The sequence below is a fragment of the Orcinus orca genome, chromosome 3 (assembly GCF_937001465.1).
Source record: "Orcinus orca chromosome 3, mOrcOrc1.1, whole genome shotgun sequence".
Lineage (NCBI taxonomy): Eukaryota > Metazoa > Chordata > Mammalia > Artiodactyla > Delphinidae > Orcinus > Orcinus orca.
This window is the reverse complement of record NC_064561.1, coordinates 159,438,407-159,464,965: the sequence shown is the minus strand read 5'-3', so window position 1 is coordinate 159,464,965 and position 26,559 is coordinate 159,438,407. Positions and strand designations below refer to the sequence as shown.

The following is a 26,559-nucleotide window of genomic DNA, read 5'->3' as shown; positions in this document are numbered from 1 at the left end:
GGGAGAGCCAACTTCAGGACACTGGTCCACAAGAGACCTCCCAGCTCCACGTATTATCAAACGGCGAAAATCTCCCAGAGATCTCCATCTCAACACCAGCACCCAGCTTCACTCAACGACCAGCAAGCTACAGTGCCGGACATCCTATGCCAAACAACTAGCAAGACAGGAACACAACCCCACCCATTAGCAGAGAGGATGCCTAAAATCATAAGTCCACAGACACCCCAAAACACACCACCAGACGTGGACCTGCCCACCAGAAAGACAAGATCCAACCTCATCCAGCAGAACAGAGGCACTAGTCCCCTCCACCAGGAAGCCTACACAACCCACTGAACCAACCTTAGGCACTGGAACAGACACCAAAAACAACGGGAACTACGAACCTGCAGCCTGCATAAAGGAAACCCCAAACACAGTAAGATAAGCAAAATGAGACGACAGAAAAACACACAGCAGATGAAGGAGCAAGATAAAAACCCACCAGACCTAACAAATGAAGAGGAAATAGGCAGTCTACCTGAAACAGAATTCAGAATAATGATAGTAAAGATGATCCAAAATCTTGGAAATAGACTAGACAAAATACAAGAAACATTTAACAAGGACCTAGAAGAACTAAAGATGAAACAAACAATGATGAACAACACAATAAATGAAATTAAAAATACTCTAGATGGGATCAATAGCAGAATAACTGAGGCAGAAAAACGGATAACTGACCTGGAAGATAAAATAGTGGAAATAACTACTGCAGAGCAGAATAAAGAAAAAAGAATGAAAAGAACTGAAGACAGTCTCAGAGACCTCTGGGACAACATTAAATGCACCAACATTCGAATTATAGGGGTTCCAGAAGAAGAAGAGAAAAAGAAAGGGACTGAGAAAATATTTGAAGAGATTATAGTTGAAAAGTTCCCTAATATGGGAAAGGAAATAGTTAATCAAATCCAGGAAGCACAGAGAGTCCCATACAGGATAAATCCAAGGAGAAATATGCCAAGACACATATTAATGAAACAGTCAAAAATTAAATACAAAAAAAAAAAAACATATTAAAAGCAGCAAGGGAAAAACAACAAATAACACACAAGGGAATCCCCATAACGTTAACGGTTGATCTTTCAGCAGAAACTCTGCAAGTCAGAAGGGACTGGCAGCACATATTTAAAGTGATGAAGGAGAAAAACCTGCAACCAAGATTACTCTACCCAGCGAGGATCTCATTCAGATTTGATAGAGAAATTAAAACCTTTACAGACAAGAAAAAGCTGAGAGAGTTCAGCACCACCAAACCAGCTTTACAACAACTGCTAAAGAAACTTCTTTAGGCAAGAAACACAAGAGAAGGAAAAGACCTACAATAATGAACCCAAAACAATTAAGAAAATGGGAATAGGAACATACATATCGATAATTACCTTAAATGTAAATGGACTAAATGCTCCCACCAAAAGACGCAGATTGGCTGAATGGATACAAAAATAAGACCCATATATTTCCTGTCTACAAGAGACCCACTTCAGACCTAGAGACACATACAGACTGAAAGTAAGGGAATGGAAAAAGATATTTCATGCAAATGGAAACCAAAAGAAAGCTGGAGTAGCAATTCTCATATCACACAAAATAGACTTTAAAATAAAGACTATTAGAAGAAACAAAGAAGGACACTACATAATGATCAAGGGATCGATCCAAGAAGAAGATATAACAATTGTAAATATTTATGCACCCAACACAGGAGCACCTCAATACAGAAGGCAAATACTAACAGCCATAAAAGAGGAAATTGACAGTAACACATTCATTGTAGGGGACTTTAATACCCTGCTTTAACCAATGGACAGATAATCCAAAACGAAAATAAATAAGGAAACACAAGCTTTAAATGATACATTAAACAAGATGGACTTAATTGATATTTATAGGACATTCCATCCAAAAACAAGAGAATACACATTTTTTCTCAAGTGCTCATGGAACATTCTCCAGGATAGATCATATCTTGGGTCACAAATCAAGCCTTGGTAAATTTAAGAAAATTGAAATTGTATCAAGTATCTTTTCCAAACACAACACTGTGAGACTATATATCAATTACAGGACAAGATCTGTAAAAAATACGAACACATGGAGGCTAAACAATACACTACTTAATAACGAAGTGATCACTGAAGAAATCAAAGAGGAAATTAAAAAATACCTAGAAACAAATAACAATGGAGACACGACAACCCAAAATCTATGGGATGCAGCAAAAGCAGTTCTAAGAGGGAAGTTTATAACAATACAATCCTACCTTAAGAAAAAGGAAACATCTCGAATAAACAACCTAACATTGCACCTAAAGCAATTAGAGAAAGAAGAACAAAAACCCCCAAAGTTAGCAGAAGGAAAGAAATCATAAAAATCAGATCAGAAATAAATGAAAAAGAAATGAAGGAAATCATAGCAAAGATCAATAAAACTAAAAGCTGGTTCTTCGAGAAGATAAATAAAATTGATAAACCATTAGCCAGATTCATCAAGAAAAAAAGGGAGAAGACTCAAATCAATAGAAATACAAATGAAAAAGGAGAAGTAACAACTGACACTGCAGAAATACAAGAGATCATGGGAGATTACTACAAGCAACTCTATGCCAATAAAATGGACACCCTGGAAGAAATGGACAAATTCTTAGAATTGCACAACCTACCAAAACTGAATCAGGAAGAAATAGAAAATATGAATAGAGCAATCACAAGCACTGAAATTGAAACTGTGATTCAACATCTTCCAACAAACAAAAGCCCAGGACCAGATGGCTTCACAGGCGAATTCTATCAAACCTTTAGAGAAGAGCTAACACCTATCCTTCACAAACTCTTCCAAAATATAGCAGAGGGAGGAACACTCCCAAACTCATTCTACGACGCCACCATCACCCTGATACCAAAACCAGACAAGGATGTCACAAAGAAAGAAAACTACAGGCTAATATCACTGATGAACATAGATGCAAAAATCCTCAACAAAATACTAGCAAACAGAATCCAACAGCACATTAAACAGATCATACACCATGGTCAAGTGGGGTTTATTCCAGGAATGCAAGGATTCTTCAATATACTCAAATCAATCAACGTGATACACCATATTAACAAACTGAAGGAGAAAAACCATATGATCATCTCAATAGATGCAGAGAAAGCTTTCGACAAAATTCAACACCCATTTATGATAAAAACTCTGCAGAGAGTAGGCATAGAGCGAACTTTCCTCGACATAATAAAGACCATATATGACAAACCCACAGCCAACATCGTCCTCAATGGTGAAAAACTGAAAGCATTTCCACTAAGATCAGGAACAAGACAAGGTTGCCCACTCTCACCACTCTTATTCAACATAGTTTTGGAAGTTTTAGCCACAGCAATCAGAGAAGAAAAGGAAATAAAAGGAATCCAAATCAGAAAAGAAGAAGTAAAACTGTCACTGTTTGCAGATGACATGGTACTATACATAGAGAATGCTAAAGATGCTACCAGAAAACTACTAGAGCTAATCAATGAATTTGGTAAAGTAGCAGGATACAAAATTAATGCACAGAAATCTCTGGCATTCCTATACACTAATGATGAAAAATCTGAAAGTGAAATCAAGAAAACACTCCCATTTACCAATGCAACAAAAAGAATAAAATTTCTAGGAATAAACCTACCTAAGGAGACAAAAGACCTGTATGCAGAAAATTATGAGACACTGATGAAAGAAATTAAAGATGATACAAATAGATGGAGAGATATACCATGTTCTTGGATTGGAAGAATCAACATTGTGAAAGTGACTCTACTACCCAAAGCAATGTACAGATTCAATGCAATCCCTATCAAACTACCACTGGCATTTCTCACAGAACTAGAACAAAAAATTTCACAATTTGTATGGAAACACAAAAGACCCCGAATAGCCAAAGCAATCTTGAGAACAAAAAATGGAGCTGGAGGAATCAGGCTGCCTGACTTCAGACTATACTACAAAGCTACAGTAATCAAGATGGTATGGTACTGGCACAAAAACAGAAAGATAGATCAATGGAACAGGATAGAAAGCCCAGAGATAAACCCATGCACATATGGTCACCTTATCTTTGATAAAGGAGGCAGGAATGTACAGTGGAGAAAGGACAGCCTCTTCAATAAGTGGTGCTGGGAAAACTGGACAGGTACATGTAAAAGTATGAGATTAGATCACTCCCTAATACCATACACAAAAATAAGCTCAAAATGGATTAAAGACCTAAATTTAAGGCCAGAAACTATCAAACTCTTAGAGGAAAACATAGGAAAAACACTCTGTGACATAAAACACAGCAAGACCCTTTTTGACCCATCTCCCAGAGAAATGGAAATTAAAACAAAAATAAACAACTGGGACCTAATGAAACTTCAAAGCTTTTGCACAGCAAAGGAAACCATAAACAGGACCAAAAGACAACCCTCAGAATAGGAGAAAATGTTTGCAAATGAAGCAACTGACAAAGGATTAATCTCCAAAATTTATAAGCAGCTCATGCAGCTCAATAACAAAAAAACAAACAACCCAATCCAAAAATGGGCAGAAGACCTAAACAGACATCTCTCCAAAGAAGATATGCAGACTGCTAACAAACACATGAAAGAATGCTCAACATCATTAATCATTAGAGAAATGCAAATCAAAACTACAATGAGATATCATCTCACACCAGTCAGAATGGCCATCATCAAAAAATCTAGAAACAATAAATGCTGGAGAGGGTGTGGAGAAAAGGGAACCCTCTTGCACTGTTGGTGGGAATGTAAATTGATACAGCCACTGTGGAGAACAGTATGGAGGTTCCTTAAAAAACTACAAATAGAACTACCATATGACCCAGCAATCCCACTACTGGGCATATACCCTGAGAAAACCATAATTCAAAAAGAGTCATGTACCAAAATGTTCATTGCAGCTCTATTTACAATAGCCCAGAGATGGAAACAACCTAAGTGTCCATCATCGGATGAATGGATCAAGAAGATGTGGCACATATATACAATGGAATATTACTCAGCCATAAAAAGAAATGACATTGAGCTATTTGTAATGAGGGGGATAGACCTAGAGTCTGTCATACAGAGTGAAGTAAGTCAGAAAGAGAAAGACAAATACCATATGCTAACACATATATATGGAATTTAAGAGAAAAAAATTGTCGTGATGAACCTAGGGGTAAGACAGGAATAAAGACACAGACCTGCTAGAGAATGGACTTGAGGATATGGGGAGGGGGAAGGGTAAGTTGTGACAAAGCGAGAGAGAGGCATGGACATATATACACTACCAAACGTAAGGTAGATAGCTAGTGGGAAGCAGCCGCATAGCACAGGGAGATCAGCTCGGTGCTTTGTGACCGCCTGGAGGGGTGAGATAGGGAGGGTGGGAGGGAGGGAGACGCAAGAGAGAAGAGATATGGGAACATATGTATATGTATAACTGATTCACTTTGTTATAAAGCAGAAACTAACACATCATTGTAAAGCAATTATACTCCAATAAAGATGTAAAAAAAAAAAAAAAGAGCATGACCCAATCCACAAAAAATAAATGCAAAAACAAAAAACAAAAAAAAACTGAAGCACGTACTTGACAGAGTATATCCTGATACAACAGGCATATTATCTCTGAAAGATTGCATCACACACTAACTAGTAACATCAAACTGAGGATGGGGTCAAAGTTGAAATCACAGATTGAGATTCAAATTACTAAGTCCTAGAAACTTGAATATATCTTTTTTTTTTTCTTCTGAGTATCTGATGGTATCTGTCTTTATGTCATGGCTATGGGCAGAATTTGGGAAAAGTTTTGCCTCTAAAGCTTGTATGAACTCAAGAAAGAAAGCCTGCCTATATACACTGATAAGCATGGTCTTTTTAATTTGTCTCAAATAGCCAGCCTACCAGTCCCAGTATTTCATTAATTTTCAGTCCAGCTACATAGTTTGATGCCTGCCTATAAAATAATATATGTATCTGCAAAGGAGGAATAAGTTGAAGTAGTCTATGGTTCTTATAAATCCAGCCCTTGTGACTGGAACAGAGTTTGACAAATGGGTCTCATGGAAACTCTCTCTTTCATTAGCAATGTTACTACAGCAACATGAACACTGGGCCTGACCTTAGGAGAAACTAATCTCTAAATTTGAACTCCCATGATACTCAGATGGATAGAAGCAATGTAAGAAATTTTCTGAATAACTATTTTTAAGTTTCCGGAACGGTAATCTTGTTCCAACTTCCAAACTCCATTTCACAATTTTAACGAAGAATGAGTCTGAGGGTTGGATGCTGACCATGGAGCATAGAGGTCAGAGAATGCCACAGACCACGTGGCAAAACTCTATGGGAGATCTGAGCAGAGAAACAAAGGGTGGGATCTGGAATCGATGGTGAATTGTTTTACCTGCTGCTCTAATGAAGTACCAAGCAACAACACGGGACATGGAAGGCCCAGCTGGCAACCTTCCTTATTCCTCATACTAAATACTGCACAATGGGCCACAGGTTCATTCCTCCTACCCTAAGGGACAAGGTCTCCATTGGGAACTTAGAGCTCCTTCTTCCCGCCATGAAAGCCCAGGAAGTGACTGTTGCCCCTGGTGACAGCAGCAGGCAGCTGTTCAAGTCATAGCACCTGTGCCTTCAACTACTCTCCCCCCAAAGCTCTGAGCTGAGCCATTGGCTTCCCTGCAGAACTCCAGCATTTCTAGTCACTTTTGTACTTCATACACTGCATAAAACATGCACAATGGGAAAACCACTTCATGTTCACTTTCTTGCTTCTATAAACACCCACATGTATTCGTGGTAAAAAGGGTTTTAACAAAACTCCTGTGAGAACTGTAGAGATGCAAGACTAAGTGAAGATCTTTTTTTAACCAGTCCTTTAAAACGTTTCCAGTGTGGATATATTTTAAAGCTCTCCAGGGGAGAAAGCAACTACTTATTTACAAGGATGTGCTGGGTACTTATTCCCCTATAGTCACTGGATGGCCCCTATTATCTCATTACTCTTTAATGGATAATAAGATGTATCTAAAAGAGAAGAGATCTCATAGGAGGGAATTCTGCATGAGATTGTCACAGAGCAACCTAGGTGGAAAATAACAGACTATTAGTGAAATGCTAAACTGGAAAATAAGTACCTGAACACCACATTTGCAACGTAACATAGAGAAAAATACTGAACTGTTTAAGCTCTAATCAATCTAAAAAGAACGCTGAAAATATCTAAAACAAGGCTGGAGACCCATTAGAGTTTGAAAAGTGTTTACTTTCAGTTAGTTGGAGTATTTTCCACTCAGGCTTAGATGTCTTTCTTTTTTTTTTTTTTTTCTTTTCACATTCTCACTGTAAGGCAACAAGAATTTTTTTTTCACAGCAACCAATAATTATTCTTTTCTTCTTGTAATTATGTAAGTTTCAGGTGTATAGCATTATAATTTGACATCTTTATACATTACAAAGTGATCACCACCACAAGTCTAGTTACCATCCATCACCATACAGTCAACCCCCTTCCCCCACTTTACTCACCCCCCAAGCCCCATAATTTCTGGTAACCAATAATCTGATCTCTGTATCTATGAGCTTGATTTTGTTTCTTTTTGTTTAGTTTTGTTTTTAGATTCCACATATAAGTGAAGTCAGATGGTATTTGTCTTTCTCCAACTGACTTATTTCACTTAGCATAATATCTTCAAGGTCCATCCATGTTGTTGCAAAAGGAAGGATCTCTTTCTTTTTTATGGCTGAGTAGTATTCCATTGTACATATATACCACATCTTCTTTACCCATTCATCCATTGATGGGCACTTAGGTTGCTTTCATATCTTGGCTATTGTAAAAAATGCAACAATGAACATAGGGGTACATTTATCTTTTAGAATCAGTATTTTCATGATCTTCAGACATATTCCCAGAAGTGGAATTGCTGGATCACATAGTAGTTCTATTCTTAATTTTTTGAGGAATCTCCATACGCTTTTCCATAGTTGGCTGCACCAATTTACAGTTCCACCAACAGTGCACAGAAGTTCCCCCTTTTCCACATCCTCGCCAACGTTTGTTATTTCTTATCTTTTCAATAATAGCCATTCTAACATGTCAGGTGATATCTCATTGTGTTTTTGATTTGCATTCCCTAATAATTAGTGATGTTGAACATCTTTTCTTGTGCTTGTTGGCCATCTGTATGTCTTCTCTGGAAAAATGTGTGCTAAGAGCCTCTGCCCATTTTTAAATCAGATTGTTTTTGGTTATTGAACCAATATTATTCTTAAATAAATTGTGTGTGTGTGTGTGTGTGTGTGTGTGTGTGTGTGTGTGTTATGCAAAGTAAAGAGCTTGTTGTAGTTCATGACCCCACTTACACATGGTCAGAATGGCAATAGCACCTTCTTGGAAGGTCTCTGCTAACTATGGCTTCAGTTGCCTTTTCACACCTGTGATTCAAACTGTTCAGTCAGCTAAAATGGATAGCAAGTGACCTGGTGCAAATTACAGGAATTTGCAGGACAAGCTCCAGAAAGCACTTGGCCAAGTGCCTGTGCAGTTCTATTAGACAACCCATAATTTCTTCTGGGAATGGTCCAGAGGCCTCTTTGACAAGGAGCAGTTCTTATTCAGGGCGTCTTTCAGCCCATCTTGAAGTAAAGGGGGAGCATTCCTTGAGAAGTGAGTCACTTCCAGGGCTGAGGAGTGGCTGTGTTTTTAATTTATCTGTTGAACTTCAGTCATGATGAGTAATAATCCAATAGAAAATATCTGTTCTTCACAGGAATGTCAATATCTGAAGCAGAGTGAGTGGTTGTGGGCTTCCTCATAGGACTCAGGAACACCAGATTTTAAATAGCCAATGAAAAAATGCCTTTTACAGTCGTGATAATACAAGAGAACAGTGAGGTTTTATGCCTGGTTTTTGTTTCTTATTTTTGTTTTCTCCAGTAAACACACTAAAATATAACTCATAAATATGTTCTTGATTTATAAAAGCTAGGAAAATTGAGTGTTCCTTAATTGCCTTTCTTCTCCCATAATTGAATTTCTGTTTGTGTTGATGCTTACAGGAAAGGGAGGGAGGGATCTGAAGTCCCCTGAACATTTAACTTTGTCAGATCATACGTCCAGAGCTTCACATATTTTATCTCATTTACCTCATACGCCACCCACGGAGATATGAGGCCTTACTGCTTCAGTCTTACAAAGAATATGAGATTCGGAGAAGCTATTTAGCTTTCCAAGGTCACAACATCAGTAAGTTTTATATAATCTGCCTGTCTTTAAAGACTGCACTCCTCCCATGACCTTGTTTCCTTGAACCAGCTCAAAGTATTAACTAAAAATGGTGAAACGGTGATCTTTCTTCTTGACCTACCATAAAGATGAAACCAACATTGGTTGTATTCTTGTAGATTACACTATTATGTTAAGCCATGAAAAAAATCAAAGAAACTCATTGTCTTGTTCTTTCATTCATTTATTCTTTTGTAGCTGCAGTTTGCTTCTTTGTTTTGTAGATTGAATTCAAGATTCATTCTCAGTCTACTTTCGAGATAACCCGAAGTAATTTACAAGCTGAAGCACAATGTAAAATATGACATCTACATCAGAAATAGAAATGAGTTGGTCAAAAGGAACTAATCCAGTCATTCAGCAAGTATAACCAGGTACTTCTCTAGAAGTCATCTTACCAGAATCAAGATTAGCCTATTATTATAATTAAGTATAGAATAATGTTCTGTAACAAGGGGGAAAGGGAAGTGTGTTATACTACAAAGTTTGCATTTTCTAATAAGTTAAAACTATAAACTTCACACTAGAGATAAAATATTCCCAGAACAAAAATCAAGTAGATGAGTCTTATGGATCTTTATAGAAAGGGCATGAGTAACCTAGGGGAGAAAATCAAAACTACCATTTTGCAAAGGACAAGACATGCCGTTCAAATGGGCAACTCTTGAATCAATCTTCCATACGCTTACGCTTTATAGGACTTACAGGCTTAGTCATCAAACAACATGGATCAATAACTGGCACTGAGAAACCTCTCTGAAGCATCAGACAATAGGACAAATTTCCAGTCCTCGTGCTACACAGGGAAAAATATCTTCACCCTAGAAAATTTGTTTTTCAACAGTGAATTCAATAAAAAGATGATACCAATCATCTATACATGCTATGGTAAGCTTTCAAAATAAATATACATTAGGCCGAAAATATTTACCATAACATGTATTAGGTGTTGTTTAGTTTTTGTGTTGTGCAGTTTGGGTGACAACTTCTCAAATTACATAAAGACGAAAAAAATGTCTCAGACATATTTGAAGAAACACCATTTGTTTCTTTGTGATAGACCCTGATTCTTCCAGCCTCCTTTCTACACCACCCACTTATTCCTGATTTGTAGTTGAGAAAAAATTGAAAAAAATAGTTATTCGCGAAAATGCAGGGAGATTGCAAACACAGAGGTAATACAGTGATTAAGATGAGGTCTCTGTTTCATGATTCTTTTCTTCTTAAAATATGGCTATCTTTCTTGGACCTCTCCCTACTTGATATTCTGCAAGCATTTGGCACTTTTGACAACGCCACTGTTTTTTAGATCCTGTCCTCATTGCTTTTAGGATACAAGTGCTTTAGTGATTATCTCCTTCCCTTTTGGATCACTCCTCACCCTTACCCTCTCTTCTTTCAGCAACACACCTGAACTGTCATGCCCCAGTGCCCCCTCTAAAATAGACAATTGACCCTCTGCTCTGTTCAATCTACCTCTTCCTGAGGGAAACTCACTCCTGTCTATTGTTTCCATTGACACCTCAATTTCTCCATGAAAACTGTCTTTCACAGAGTTGCAGCTCAAACTGTGCCATCTGAGGTTCTGGTTTGCTCGGTAGGTATTTAATGGGCTCTCTCACCAGCATCTCAAATACAACATGGCAGAAACAAAGCACATTTTCTTGCACTAGGTCTTGTCCTACACACCGTGTGTTAGGCAATGGCACCATCATTCTCCTAGATACGCAGAAAATTATTTGCATACCTTGTTAACTTTACCTCAACAATTTCTAGGAAGGTGATCTTTTAACCCCATTTTGGTCATGAACCACTTTGGGAATCCAATAAAGGTCGTGTGCCCCTGTGGTGGTTATGAGAATGAGCCTCTCAGATCTCCAGCTTGAGGGAGCACCATTCACCGGGGGCCCTGGCTGCTGTGCTCAAAGTAGAGCTGCTGCCTTTGCATCTCAACTATGCTTCTGACAGGCTGTTCCCAGATGGTTACTAAACACAGCAGGAATACTAAGGCACAGCTGTTCCTGGGAGACTAGGGACTCCCCTGATTAGTAATTTGGCTGGAGGATTCCACTGTGGCCTTTTTGAAGCGTCCTTAGATGGAATGGCATTCTGAAAGGATTCCACCAGAACTTCCTTCCTTCCTTTCCTCTCTGAAGACTCTCCCAGCCTCTTCCAGCTCCCTCCTCATTTTCTCCCACAGGCATTTTAGCGAAGAAATTTCTTAAATGTTTAATATGATCTTGGCATCTGCTTGTTGGGGGATGCGGGCTAACAGAACATTCTCCCCAGTTAAATTCATACTTACACTTCCACAAAATTTGACACACAACGTTTGAGGTTTGTGCATCCCCATAGTTCACTCATGGGACTTATAGGAAGCCCTCGGCCACCATGTTAAGAACTCTCCTTAGAACCTGTCCTTTTCATTCCACCCCCACTACCTTCCCTTAACATCCTACTCACCTTTCACCTGATACCTAAGACAGTCTTATAATTTATATTTCTCCTTCCAAATATCTTTTTTAAAATCTATTATTCATGATCTTTTAACATTTTTCTAAAGAGAAAATCTACTTGCATCACTCACCCGTTCACAAACCACCATTCCTTGGAGGATAGCCCATTGATCAAGGTCATGTCTGCTCTACCCAAACTTCCATCATCCCTCTTCAGGCACAATGTGGTTTTTGTCATCCCTTATGTTGCTCCCATATCCTAAAATGACCTTTCTCCTAGTTTTGCAGGTTAAAAATGATCCTTCTCTTTCTAGGCCCAGTTTGAATGCCACTTCCCTCCTGAAGTCTATTTCATACATTTATCTCAATGTCCATCACAAATGGTTTTGTGAGGAGCTGCCTTTCCCACTACATTGTAGATTCCACACAGACTATTTATGAACGCTTTCCTCCCCACACAGCAACGCCTTTCCCACAGCAAGTGCTCAGTATTTGTTGACCTGAACTACACCCAAAATCCTACAGAATAAACTCGATACTCATCACACTGGCATTTAAGACATTCCATAATCATGCCCCATACAGTGCTTTCTCCACCGTGGCAAGGTTGTCCTCAAGAAACCTTACACAAGGGTGATTTTTGTCCCAGCAAACTGACCACCATCTAGTGTCTGGTAGTCACCCTCAGAAACCAAAAGTGCATCTTTCCCATGAGCCAAAGTCATGATGTAGAACACCAGAATGTCAGTTTATTATTTTACAGCAAGAAATTCTTGTTGTGGAGACTAGAATGCATGAAACATCTATGATCAGTAATTATCTCTCTGCAGGCAAATCTAAAAGGAATGCTAAGTTACAATCAAAAGAATGTGTGGTGAGTCAGAAAGAGAAGAAGAATCACATTAATTGAATATTTAATAAGATCCTTTATTCATTTATTTACTCATCTAATTGAATATCTACTCAAGCCCTCTGAGGCTGGCATCTCCCCATACTATGTTCTTACCTATGAGACCAGAAGACTATAAATCATTTGGGTAAAACTCTCTTCTTGACAGAGTTTGATGGGGATGGCCAAATTTCATTTGCTAGGCTTTTAAGACTGACTCATCCTACTTATTTATTTATTTATTTATTTATTTTTTGCGGTACGTGGGCCTCTCACTGTTGTGGCCTCTCCCGTTGCGGACCACAGGCTCCAGACGCGCAGGCTCAGCAGCCATGGCTCACGGGCCCAGCCGCTCCGCAGCATGTGGGATCCTCCCAGACCGGGGCACAAACCCGTGCCCCTGCATCAGCAGGCGGACTCTCAACCACTGCGCCACCAGGGAAGCCCTAACACTACTTTTTATGATTGTTTTCTTCATATGTGTTGATTTTATATATTGTATCATGTTACAGTGCAATCTTCTATCAGTAATACAGCTTGGTATTTAAGCTGACCTGGCATAGCTAAGCTCTGGCCCATTATGTATTGAATGGCCTCTTTCCTCTGTGTCCTTGGGAGAGTACATCACTGTGGCCTCCTTGCTATCCTCCAAGCATCTCCCACTTGTCCCCTTTACAGAGGGGCCAGCCCTGGCCAGCCTGCATATTTTTGCTGATAACACACCTCACTTAACTCTGCCATAGGACATTCTTCCTACCTGACCCACCTGTTCCCCCACCTCTACCTTTCCAAAGCCTGCTCCCTCCTTTAAGATTCAGATCAGATTCCAGTTTCTCCATGTTGTCCCCTCCAATCACTGCATCTCATTTGTGAAGTCTCTCTTATTAGAACTCTCATTCATTCTGAATACCAGTTATTGGTCACTTCACCTGTGCTACTTGGGTTTTTATTTAACCCTCTATTGAGTGAATATGATGTATCATCAGCTAAGTTGTAAACTCCTTGGAAACAAGGATTTTGCCTTATAAAATAACAGTTCAGATAACTATAATGCACTTAGAGAGAGAGGGAAGACTTTCCTCTGGGACTTTCCTGGCGAGTCCAGTGGTTAAAGTTCTGTGCTCCCAATGTGGGGGCCATGGGTTCAATCCCTGGCTGGGAAAGTAAGATCCCACATGCTGCGCAGTGCGGCCAAAAAACATAAAATTAAGTAGTTAGGAAGAAAAAAAAGTTGTTTAGAATGTTATCTCTTTCAGTGGAACTAGACTGGAAAATACAAAAGTGTGTTGTGTAGTCTTGACTTTCCTCAATACCCCCTCTCCGGGACCTTCTGCCATCCTGATATTACACCCTCTAGAATGCTCCTCCTGGCTGATTCTTCCCTCTGGTCCTGGTGTTCCTCTCACTTACTATGGGCCTTTCTGCTATGGTCCAGGCTTAAACCTTACTGGCTCCGACCCCTGCTTTCTGTCCCCCATCTCTGCCTTCCTCTCATCCCCTATGCTTTCTTGCTGCCTTGACAGAGCCTACGGACTTCTGAGCCATCTCTCTCCTTCCTCAAACTAGCTCCATGGAGCACCCTGGCCTCCAGACTAGGAACCTGAACCCCAAGCTTCTCTCCCTCCACCCCATCTGTTCCTCTACTCAAAATAAAACTGCATGCTCTTGCTGAGTGTGCTGCTCTTAGAGCACCTATCCCCCACTCTCCCTCCCCAACCCCAGCTGAGAGAGGGTCACCACAGGAGATGTGGAAGCATGGTGATGATTGTCCCTCCTAAGTAGCAGGTTACTGAGTCATCCAATCAGGACAAGGTGTTCAGCTCCATTCTCTTGCAGGAAGACTTTTGGGTTCTGGCTCCCATATGATCAGCACCTTGGCCAGCACCAAAGGAGCCAGTGGCTTCATGCTGTGACAGCATGGATTTTCCAAGGCCACGTAGTTCAGACCAAGGATGACCAGGTCAAGAGATGTGGGTTCCAGGACTGAACAGAGTCATGGCGACCACCAGGCACTCTTCACCATGCAAGGAAAAGAGAGGATCTGGGCAGCCCTGATTCTCACATGTGCATTCACTGGTAGGAGCTGGAGACTGAGCGTGACTAGGTCTGAAAGGCTGCCTCTTGCTCCTGTTGACTCTGGCAGAGCATTCAAGATTATGTGCAAGCAGAGGCCAGATGAACTCAAAGATGGGAAAGTGGAGGCTCTCTAGATCCCATCGTTGAAGAAGAGACACAAAGTAGGAGGCTGTCCACTTCAGCCTTACTTACCCCAGGAAACACTCTCAGTCAAGTCTACTCTCTAAATAGCTCTACTCTGAGAACCCAGATGTAGCTGAATCAGTAAGAAATCAATAGGAAATGGCCCTCATTTCTCATGCAGCCCTGGGCCAATCCCTCTGAGTATAACTATTGTACTTCCTGGTCTTTTCAAGGAAACTGAGGCTGAGAAAGGGTAAGACTCTGAGACAGCAGCCAGGAAAAAAAAATGTCCTTTGAAGGGGTTGTCCTCCCATAGGCGAAGAGCTACTTTGGCAGCCTCTGTCAATGCCAGCAGGCCAGGTGGGGTCCCTGCTGTACTCTTATGTGGGAGCTTACCCTCTACCCCTTCTCCCCACAAGTCAGATAGACATCAGAGAGGACCTGACACCCACCAAGCATGAGATTGCAGAAGCAGGGGCATTGGCAGACGATGGGGTCCGCAGTGCTGCCCCTAAGATGGGACACTGATATTCTCAACCACAATGGTATTCATGGTTTTGAAATGGCCTGTTTTTCCATTAAAAATAAAAAAAGATAAAGTATTAACAACCTGCCTGGAGTCACACAGCTAGTAAGAGGTAAAGCCAGGACCTGAACTTGTTTTGTCAGATACATAACCACTACACAGAAGTTAACTAAGTAAAGGTCAAAAATATTTTTTCTATTATTTTAAATATAGTTTAATGAAAATCTTTCAGAAATGGAGCATACATTTCCATAGATTCAAAAATAGAGAAAATGAAACTCGTTTCTGCTCCCTAGTTACTGAACAAAAGCAAGAGGTTGTCATGGTATGATCCCAATTTAACATCTTCAAACAAACTCCCCTAGACCTTGCTGATGGGTGAACGTGGGGAGGAGACAGGGGAACCCAGTCAAGCTGCACTGTTTTCTTTACATGACTTCATCCCAACCTCCCCCCACCAACCAAATGTGAGCAAATGCACATATTTGGGCTTGTCTATTGGTACAACTTGTCTCCGCCCACATACCCTGGGAGCAGCCTGCACCACCTCCAGGCAGGGCCATCGCACTGCTGGCTTCTGTGCACAAGTTTCCTTGTGCAGGCACCTCCCTGCGTGAACACGCCTTTCTAAGAGTGATGTGTGTCCTGAGCTTCCAGGCTTGTTGCCTGGCGGCTCCTCCTTGATGGAAACCCTAATGCCGGTGATTTCTTCTAAGTCTTGTGTAAAAACCACATTGAGCTCCTGTGATCCAGATTTTGTGAGAAGCCAGAGGTTTACTTTCTGTTACACCCTATGGAAAGTGGTTGCTGTCAAATCAATGTTTTCCTTTCTTTCTTTTATTTTTTTTCATTATCCTCTTATTTTTGGTCTGCCTTTGGCGCAAACCTGTTTTTCTTCATATGGTAAAATCTACTTCCTGCTAGAATATTATTTGATTTTGAGCCTACCAATTATTTTATGGTCAATTTTAACACATTATTTAATGCCCTGGAAAATAGCATTTTAGCCAGTTCTTGATTCAGAGTTATTATCATGAATATACAGTATTTGATTCTTATATAAAATATGGTTCCATGTCTAGAATTGTTCTTTTATCATTGTTATGACTCTAGACTTAACATTTCCCTGGCTCTGACCATGTCTCTAGCTCCCACTGAGACATTCTCTTTCTCTTCCTGGCTTTCTACACCACTTCTCATCTGAAGAGAAGGAGAAACCAGAGTCAGGTACTTGTTAAGAAGCCTGGTCCAGGAGAGCCAATAAATCTGAGAGAAGAACCAGGGAAGTGAATACATGGCTTTATTCAGGGCAGAGTTTCATAAGTGAGGCTTTTTAATACTTCCTTCTGAGTCAGGGCTATACTTTGGAGAGCTGAAGATGTAAGGCAGGTAAGTGGGGTATCTCAGTCCTTTGGTAACCCCACAGCATCCCAAAGGACAAAGGTGACCTTTTGTTGATTGACAATAGACTGCATTCAGTCATTTACCTGAGGTCTTTCCTTGAAAAGACTCACACATTTCTAGTTATGCTGGTGGTATCTTGGTTGAGCAAAAATGTGTGAAGCAAAAGGACAGAAATATAATATGTGGCCATTACGACTTTTCTCCCCAAACCAGATTCTGGCTAGCAGAGTGGGTAATGACTTGTTTGTGAGGCTCTGATATTTCTGGACTTACTAATGTGGCATTCCAATTATTTGGGTAATGTTGGGCCTGGGAAATGTCCCCTCACATTTCTTTTTGTCTTGGTCACGTCTTAACTCCTGTCTTTCTTCACTGGTCCTGTGAACTAGAGGCTAGGGCCCTCTCCTAAACACTGTAACGCCCGCTCTAAACACCAGGACTAAAGTGGAATAGTCCTCACAGTCAGGGATTTATGGCCCAAATTCCTCCAAATTACATTCAATAATGAGCAAACCCTTCTGATTCAGAGGACCTCCAGTTAATTAATCACAGGACCCAGCTAAAATCATTTTTGGCAGATGGTGTCCAAAACCTAATTGGTTCATAACCAATTATCTCATAAAACAGGTACATTTATTTAGAAACTAAAACAAATACATCTTTCAATTAATGCATCCTGGCAGTTTCATCAGAACACTGCTTTGATCAAAACTATGTTATCTGTGGGCATGTTATCCAGGTTTTATACAGTCATTGAGGGGAACAAGTAACAACTGCTCCAACACTTTAGAGGCCCAAAGCTTCTTTTCATGCTCTACAGTGTAAAATTTTCAGGACTTAATTAATCATTTTTTCAAGTACCAGAAAAGCCCCCAAACTATTTTCTGAGCACAAGTCTAGTTTTCTGCACCTGGCCTCCATGCAGCGGTCGGATGGCTATCAATCCAAGTAGATAGCATATTTTGCCTACTTGCATTTCATAAAATAGTATCAAGTTGCCACCTGTTTATCTTTTATTTCCAAAGGACACTGTTCTATCCTTGACTGACATACTGCCTTTCTTTAATATAAGACGGTGTCCAAAAATATAACGCCAAACTGTCAGGTGTCCGATTCTCATCAAAACCTCAGGCTGAGATTGTTGGACAGTCATTTAAAATATATGACATACATATGACCCAACTCCACATAAAGTCTATCCTTTGATCAAAGTTGATATTGGAAGGCCCAGAATTGAAACAAGTGGTCTTGGCCTTTGCAGAATTGCCTTTCCTGAGCTGTACTGTAGGTGTCATGCCCTTGGCTTTGATCTAGACACTAGAGAAAAAAACCTTATGAGTCTAGATGCCACATGTGCTGTAGGAATATGGCTTGAAGACATTGTACTCTCAGTCACTCAGTGCACCTTTTATGAACCTACTGTGAAATGCATTTTGGAATCCCTGCTAATATTATCTATAGCCACCCGAAGAGACATGAACTTTGTTAAAGGCAGGGGTGTCACTTACTTTGGGCTGCAATAATGGATAGGTTCCTCCCATCTGGATATCAATATGACAGTGCCTAGAGGAGCCTCTTAACTCAGGACTTTATGGATCCATTAAAAAGACGAGTGGGGACCATATACTTTACACTATACTGTAAACCTGAACCTTGCTTAGTTACGATGATGGGGGATTCTGGACAATGGGGTTGTGGTATCAGTTTCCAGACCAGAATAAAAGGCCTGGCTGGATGGGACTTTGTTTTACTACTCCTCTTGCCTTTGTTCCATTCCTGCTGGCGAATGTGCTCTACCCTGTTCTTACCTCACCCAGGGCTGAGCTGGAATCTTCCTTCTTGTTTCAGAGTACTTCCCGTGAGAGTCTGTTGTGCCCTTGCTCACACTGACATCACATGAGCCTTCAGCAACTGCGGGCTGAGGAGGACACCTCTGCAAGTGCCCTGCGCTAAGTTCATTTCCAAGCCCAAGGACGGCAAACTGCCTCTTTCCTTCTTCCGTGTCCCCAGTCTATGCCCTCCAGGAAGGCTGGTTCAGCTTGCCCGGCACTGCGGCAATGAGAGGGTTTATTTCCGTTTCTTTGGCCTTGAAACAGTAATTTTCTGCTGAATCACACTTTGGCCAGACAGTTGGGGCACCAAGACAGTCTCTGTCTGATTCTAAGTAAGAGTCTCCCCGGCTGCTGCAGCTCAGGAAGACGCCTGCTGAACAATTTCACTGCTAGTGGTGGGAGGAACAGGGCTGTGGTGCTTTTGAACTTGAATTTGAAGCCTGGCTTTGCCTCCTACTAGCTGTGTGATCTCAGGCAAGCTAGGCAACCTCTCTGAGGCTTGGTTTCTTCATTTCTAAATAGTACTTACCTTGGCAAGGTTGAAGTAAGGGTTGCAAACTACTGCTTCTCTTGAAGAATGGAGGTGGGGAGGGGAGAGGAGAGGGTGAGATAGATCTGTACGTATTTTTTTCAATGAGAATGAAAAACCACATCTCCCTTTTTTCCCTTGGACTCTCAGAAAACTTAAGAGATAAACTGGATATTCAGTTTGAGCAGTACAGTAGATAAAATCTTCCGCCCCACAATTTTGAATGTTTATTTCTCCTGGATCTTTTTGTTCCTACTTTTACCTATTTCTGGGTCCTCCTTTTTAAATCATATTTATGGTTCATTATTTCACGTGGATTCTCTTTATTCACGTGGGTTTTGAGCTCTGCTTGAGGTTTGAAGAATGTCTCAAATCTTTTATGGAACGAGATGTGGTGCACACACAAATATGTCTATATCGCTTGTTCAGAGACGTTGCTGTGAACATTTTTGTGGCACTATATAATAATATACTGGAGAAAGCTATCTCACACCCTGTGTTTCTTAGTCCTCCCAGCGACCTTATGAAATAGACGTTATTAATTCCATTTCCTAGAGGAGGCAGCTTGGGCTTCGGGGTTGGCTTTCTTCAGATCACTTAACCTCTCCCAAGGGTCAGAATTTCATGTGCGACCCAAGCCTTTTGAATCCCAGCCTAATGCTCTTTCTTCTGCCACAGAGCTGCCTCTCCAGAGAGTTATTAGCTATTTCAGATTAGCTATTGGGCCTAATGAATAACACCCATAGCAAGAGGCCAGGCTATGTGCCGGGCATTTTACATGCATTATCTCTTTTAGTGCTTCCCACAGGCCAACCGTGTAGCCACTGTGTTAGCCTCTCTCATAAACCATGAACTACATGAAGGCAGGGTCTCCAAGGTCCAGGTCAGTAAGAGGAGGGTTGGGATTTGAACCCAGGTTAGCGTGACTCTACAGCTCTTGCTCTTTTCCACTGCCCTCCAAGAGCATCTGCTCTGTCACTGAGTGACACTTCCTGGGAGCCATGTTCAAAGGACTCTGGGCTTGTGTGATGTCGCTGTGTGGCTGTGAGAGAAGCAGACGGCAGCAGCAGGCTGTTTCTGCTCCCCTGACCTCTCCCCACAAGGAAGTCGGCTCTAGGCAGGCAGCCGGATGGCCGGGCCACTAACCTGTCACGGCCCATTAAAGTCTCAGGACACTGTGATCTCATTGGGGTCTGTGAGGAACGGCCACCATCACCGCCTTTGAGTCCCAATTCACGCTGTCCTTGAGGGTCAGCTTATGCACTGTGATTTTCTTAGCATTCTCTTTGCTGTCTGCTTTAAGAGCTTCACATCTATGGTAATAACAAAATACACATTCCAGGTACTGGCCCTTAGAAGCATCCTGGGACTGTTTTTGGAAGTATAATTATTACCTTGAAGTTATTCTTTTTATCTTTGGGATTTATTCAGCTTTTGGAGGCTTTTACCTTAAGATATGCTTTTGGGTTACAATAAACAAGGCAAAATGTTTCTGGATGTATTCAAAGAGGGTGTGCTTTTTCATCTTGATAGGGGTACCAACTCTTTTAATGTTAGTAGGATTATTTTATTTTCTCTGTGGGCTGTTGCCCCTCTTGACCGGAGCTCCAGGCTTGTCTTTGTTGCTCTATCCCCAGCTCCTAGCAACACCTGAGGTCCAACCTCCATCCACCACCGCATAACTGATCACAGGCAGCTCCACAACTTCTTGAGGTTTTGGTTTTATTTAGGTTCTTTCAGTCATTAAATGGGGATAATAATCACCCTTTCTACCTCTCGGGTTGTTAAGAGATACTAATCTAATGAGATACTGTATGTTAAAGCGCTTTTAAAACCATGTGTTGCCATGAAAATGTAAGATCACCACTGTGGTCCGGGTGCAGACTTCTGATAAAGGGCATGCATGGACTTACGGGATATGCCAGCATTAATTACCAAGGCATTTGGGCCTGCAGCCTAATTACCTGGAAGAAGAGTGGAGAATTCTATAACTCTGTCATTTTGCCTACCTGTCATGAATCACAGGCATTGATTGTGGAACTGAGGTTTGGATGACCAGCATTTTTATCCAGATGGTCACAATCAAGCCTGCAGAGATATGGGAAGAACAGGGTGTTGTGAGTGCACCTTCCTTTACAGCAACATGATTCATTCTTCTTGAAACAGGGGTTGGCAAATTACAACCAGTGGGCCAAATCCAGCCCACCACCTGTTGTTTATACACCCCACAAGCTAAGAATGGCTTTTATAATTTTAAATAATTGTAAAAAGATCAAAAGAAGAATAATATTTTGTGGCACATGAAAATTATATGGAATTCAAATTTCAGTGTTTTCTATAAAGTTTTGAATTTCACGTATAAAATTTGTGAAAATTTGTTTTCTCTCCTGTTCTATAAATACCTACATAATACTCTCAGTTTTGCCTGGCAAAGTCTAAAATATGTACTATCTGGCCCTTTGCACAAAAAGTTTGCTGACCCCTGTCTTGAAGCATTCATTCTGCACTCGAATCCAAGGCACTAAGAGGTTCTCATCAATTTGAATGCTGCCATGCCACTCAGGGACTTAATTTGTGCTGAGACTCTAAGGGAAAGATGTTCTATATACAGAAAAGGCTGAGACTTGGGCACTGAACGGGCAGAAGGGTCCGTTTGGGACTCAGCCAGGATGGGAATGGGCCAAACAAGAAAACGTGATAGGGAGGAAAAGAGAGATGTATAAAGCTAGCAGCGGAAGAAACCAGTTCCCCAGTCCCCTTGGTGATGCAACGTGACCCAGATCTGATGAGGCCCTGTGTGTGGTCCCAGCTCTCTCCCCTCGGGACTCAACACTGTTTATTCCATTGCCGTCTTCCATTACTGAGCAATAGGTGTGTTCCTAATGCTCTCCTGGGAGACACAGAAGAAGGGAGTTTGCCATGTTGAATGCACAGCACTTTGGGCCCCCTAACCTCCCCTGGGCTTTTCTCCACACCCCCTCCCCACTCTGCACCCATCCCTCCTCTGCTCAGAAGCCCCTCTTCCTCTCCCCCTGCCCTAGTTGCTCCCAGCCTCTGAGAACCGGCAGGCCCCATCTGTCTCCTCCTCTCTCGCCTTTCCTCTGGGCCTCTGGCTTCCCCCCAAGTCTGGGCCAACCCTGCATGCCCACACCCACCGCTTAACTCTGCCTTGACGTTTGCCAGCAAGTTCCCTCCATGTTGGGGGAGGAGGCAATAAACGACTTACGAGTTTTCCCAACCCACGGAGCCGAGGCGCCCTGAGCACCTCCGTCGGCGGTTTGGAAGTCTCGGCCAGTGATGCCGTCTCTGCGGCTTTCTCACACACGGGAGGACAGAGACATGGCTGAGGAAAACGGAGCCAGGCCCGGGCCAGAGATGGAGATCGGAGCCAGAGGAATACTTTCCCTGGCACCTGACAAGACCCAGTGCATGGGGTTGAGTTCTGGAGAAACGCGAAAGGCAACCTCAGAAGTAAGAGGGACTGTACCAGGCTGGACAAAAACGTAATTGCTGTGGCTCTGCGGGATGTCTGCACACCACGGTTGTCCATTCCCTGTCAGGCCTCATCAAGTCTGCAGTTCACATTCGCTAGGTACGTTGTGCAATGTTGTGACATCAATCAAGCTACTTCACCTAGCTTTGCTAAGAGGGACAGACCCAGGAGAACTTAAAAAGTGGAGGGCAGTGTACAAATCACCAAAGCTCCGTGCAGTTCATGACCTGGGGAGAATCACCGAACAACCCTTTGTTTAAGGAGGAACGCATTCCTGGGGGACCTGGGAGGACCGCCGAGCCACCTGTGGAACCAAGGACAGAACGTCGCTGAAGCCTTTCCGACAAGTGCCCTTTCCTGGCAATACTCTATTGTAAGAAAATGAAAGCTTACATTTTTGCCACCAACTCCTTTAAGCAGAAATGAAGTCTCAGTGAGTAAAATAACCCTGATTAGCACAGCACTACAGAGAAGCCTCCAGGGTCTGATTTCACAGCCCCTCTGGACTTTCTCTTCAGGCAGTTAAGCGTTCACAAGAAAATCCCTTCTTTTTATGTGGCTTCTCCAGCTGCATCATTTTGTGAAACAATTTTTGAAAGACAAAACACAATAAAGCCCCACACTTGTACTTCTCTTATCTTCGATGCCTCTTGAAATTTCCAACTAATCTCTAATATGCTTAATTTCTCCCCACCCCCAAGCCTCAACCATTAAATTAAAAAAAAAAAAGAAAAGGGGGGCAGGGGGAGAGATGTCCCTTGTGTTACTCAGCAAGTGTGTGATTTGTAAGATTCTAAAAATCCTTCCAGCCCTGCTTATTTTGACAAAACTACTTAACACTTCAAGCAACGAACCACGGGGCATAAAAGTATAATCTGCAGAGAAAACCTTAATCCTCTATAGTAACCTATTTGAATCTCCTCAAAACCATTTTGGTGTGTAGGCCTGGAGAATTAAGTCAATTGTTTGATCTGAGAAGAAAGGCAATTAGGGCTCTCTCTTGATCTTTCTGGTTGAATTCTACTCAGGGGCAGCCACTGTTCTCAACAGCTCCATTTGAGACCCCTATTATTATAATAATAGAGGTGAGCATTAGAATTGCTACATTTAAGGGTCTTGCTGCATTTTCATTATGAGTTGTTTTATCTGAGAGTTTCCCACTGTGATGGGCTAATATTCAGCCTACAAATATTAGCAAGCTGGGTTTTTTGGTTTTTGTCTTTAAACTTCATTTAAAACTTTTTCTTTAGTCGGACAAATATTTCAGCACAAATGAAACTTTCAGAAGCAGCTACTTGGGTGATGGGATGGATGTGTTCATTCACGGCTGGGTTATTGACAGAGATCTGATGGGGGGGGTCTCTCTTCAAAGGGATGTCTCTTGAGGACATTGACAGTGTAAGACAGAGATGGAGAATCTAGTCGGGGTTGTTGTGAGGGAAAACTGGGGGTTCTGCCCTTATTTGCTTATAGCAGCTCCCAAATTTCGACATAGGAGCAACAATCTAGTTGGAGGTGCCGACTGGCGCTGTGTCTAGATATACAGTTATACAGAACTGAATAAAGATCATTTGTATTTGTCCAGAGCAAGGAATATTGGAGAGGGAGCTGCTGCCAGAGATTATGGGGTCGGGTGACTAAAGCTTGTCCCACAACACCCATTGGTAGCATCACTGGTGACCAAGCCATTCCTCAGGTTTCTGTGGCTCTATCTCATCACCTAGAAGTAGCTCCCGGAGCTATTCTTTGTCTGCTTGCCTGTTTATGTGAACTCCCGGCCTCAGAGAGGTGTGAGAGCAACAGCTTCAGGAAGACAAGAGAAACCAAGCTCCCCTGCTTCCTGCCGGATCCCACTGAGCTCGTGCTCTCCTGCTCTAGCACCGAGCTCCCAGCCAAGTCCAAGGGCAGGAGGTCCAGAGAGGGTACAGATGCTGCAGCCTCCAATGGTCATTCTCTTCACCTTAGCCCCAGAGTTCCTGCAGGAGGGTAGCTTGGAGGATGCTGGAGTTCTGCTCTAGGGTAGTTGAGGCTTGTGGAAGCGTGGCAAGGAGGAGTCTGGTTATTTTTATTCAGCCAACAGTGATGGCAAGCCCACAAAGATCCCGTGGTTCAAAGGCAGATTAGTGATGGTCCAGCCCACCAGGAGCCTGTGGTCTAGCAGGCAAAGATGGGTGAGTCAAGAGACAGTAAAATACAGTGTGACAAATGTGATTCAGGAAAGAACCCAAGGGTGTACGCTTGACCTACGTTTAAGGTCCAAGGAAAGGCTTGTGAGAGACAGTTCCTGAGCTGAGGCCCAAAAGATGAGTAAGAGATAAGGAGCAAGGAGGTGGCCTATTTAGGGCCGTGCACAGCCCTGGAGGGGAGAGAAAGGAGAAGGTGTTTATGTATCTACAACTGGTTCTATGAGGCTGGAGTGCAGCGTGAGGGGTCCAGGGCCAGCAGAAGAGGCTGGTGTCTGGGCAGGGGGAACTGAATGCAGAGATGAGGAATTTGGGCTTTATCCTACAGGCAAGGGGGAACCCATGAAAATTTTAAACAGGACAGTAACATGAAATGATTAGCCGTTTAGAAACAGAAGGGGAAGGTATTCACTTTCTAATGCTGCATAACAAATGACCACAAACTCAGTTGCCTAAAACAACATCCCTCATCTAGCTCCCACTGACACATAAAATTCATCATCACAATCATCTAGTCCCCAAAAGAATCAGAGAACAGGCACTGTTGAAATTATTATTTCAGGGGTGGAGGGTGGGGAACCTGAAATACACATATGCCACAAAATTTGAAACTAAAGCTAAAATCAAGCCTTTAGTTCTCATACAGAGCATAAAGGAAACATGTAAATGACGCCACAGGAAAGCAGTGCATCACATCCAGAATGTGGGAAACTCTATGGAACAACTGACCAGGTTTCTTCAACCAGAAAAAAAGGGGGAGTGGAAGAATGTTCCAGATTAAAAGTCATGTAGAAGACGTAAAAATGAACGCAACGCATGGATCCTGTTGGAATCAATAGTTGGACAAACCAGCTGTACATCTGAATATGGGCTGGTTATTCGAAGTTATTAAGGAGTTTTTGATAATTCTGTTAGGGGTCATAATGACATTGTGGCTAAAACACAAAATATTATGTTTGATCTGAAAAAAGGTTTTTTGTCATGGGGAGTATGGTAAGGTGGAGTCAACAGCTGGGTGGATTGACATCATCTCTCAAAATCAAACTAAAGGTGGGCCTCCCCGGACCCCACCATTCCTCCAGAAGGAATGAGTCACTCTCTCTCTCTGATCCTCTGTGTTGCGCCTTATGTGCATGGGTGTATGTGCTTCCTTTTCTAAAGAGTGAGCATCCGGGACTTCCTTGGAGGCCCAGTGGCTAAGACTCCACCCTTCCATTGCAGGGGGCATGTGTTCGATCCCTGGGTCAGGGAACTAAGATCCCCCATGCTGCAAGGTGCAGCCAAAAAGTAAATAAATATAAATAAATGGTGGCTTCCTGAGAACAATGATGCTGCTTTTCCCAGGATTATAGTAGGTGCTACAAGTACTAATAAATCTTAGAATGAATGTTCTCCAAGCCACTAATTCATATGCAAAAATGTATTTCATTTCACGGCTGTTATAATTTAACATTTCTTTTAACATAAAGGGGCATTTCTGAACCACACATAACCATGTCAGAATGAAATCAGGAACATGACAGCATTGGTTCAATACAGCATTAGTAACAGGTGGATGAACTTTTAAAAAACTCTTGTTGGGCTGGCAAATATTCAATTAGGGTTGTTCATTGCCTGCCTCAGAAACACTTATGTTAGTGATGGTAACACTAGTGGCTATAATGGATAAATCCCCAAGTAGT

General features: G+C 41.9%; 1 long non-coding RNA gene across 1 annotated transcript; it reads right to left on the bottom strand.

Annotated features, from left to right (window-relative positions):
- Nucleotides 1–12,974: 12,974 nt before the first annotated feature.
- Nucleotides 12,975–22,050, bottom strand: LOC117199998 (uncharacterized). The gene is made up of 2 exons (XR_004481375.2): nt 21,211–22,050; nt 12,975–20,514 (listed from the first exon to the last, which is right to left on the bottom strand). It is a non-coding gene; the product is annotated as an uncharacterized LOC117199998 (long non-coding RNA).
- Nucleotides 22,051–26,559: the final 4,509 nt, after the last annotated feature.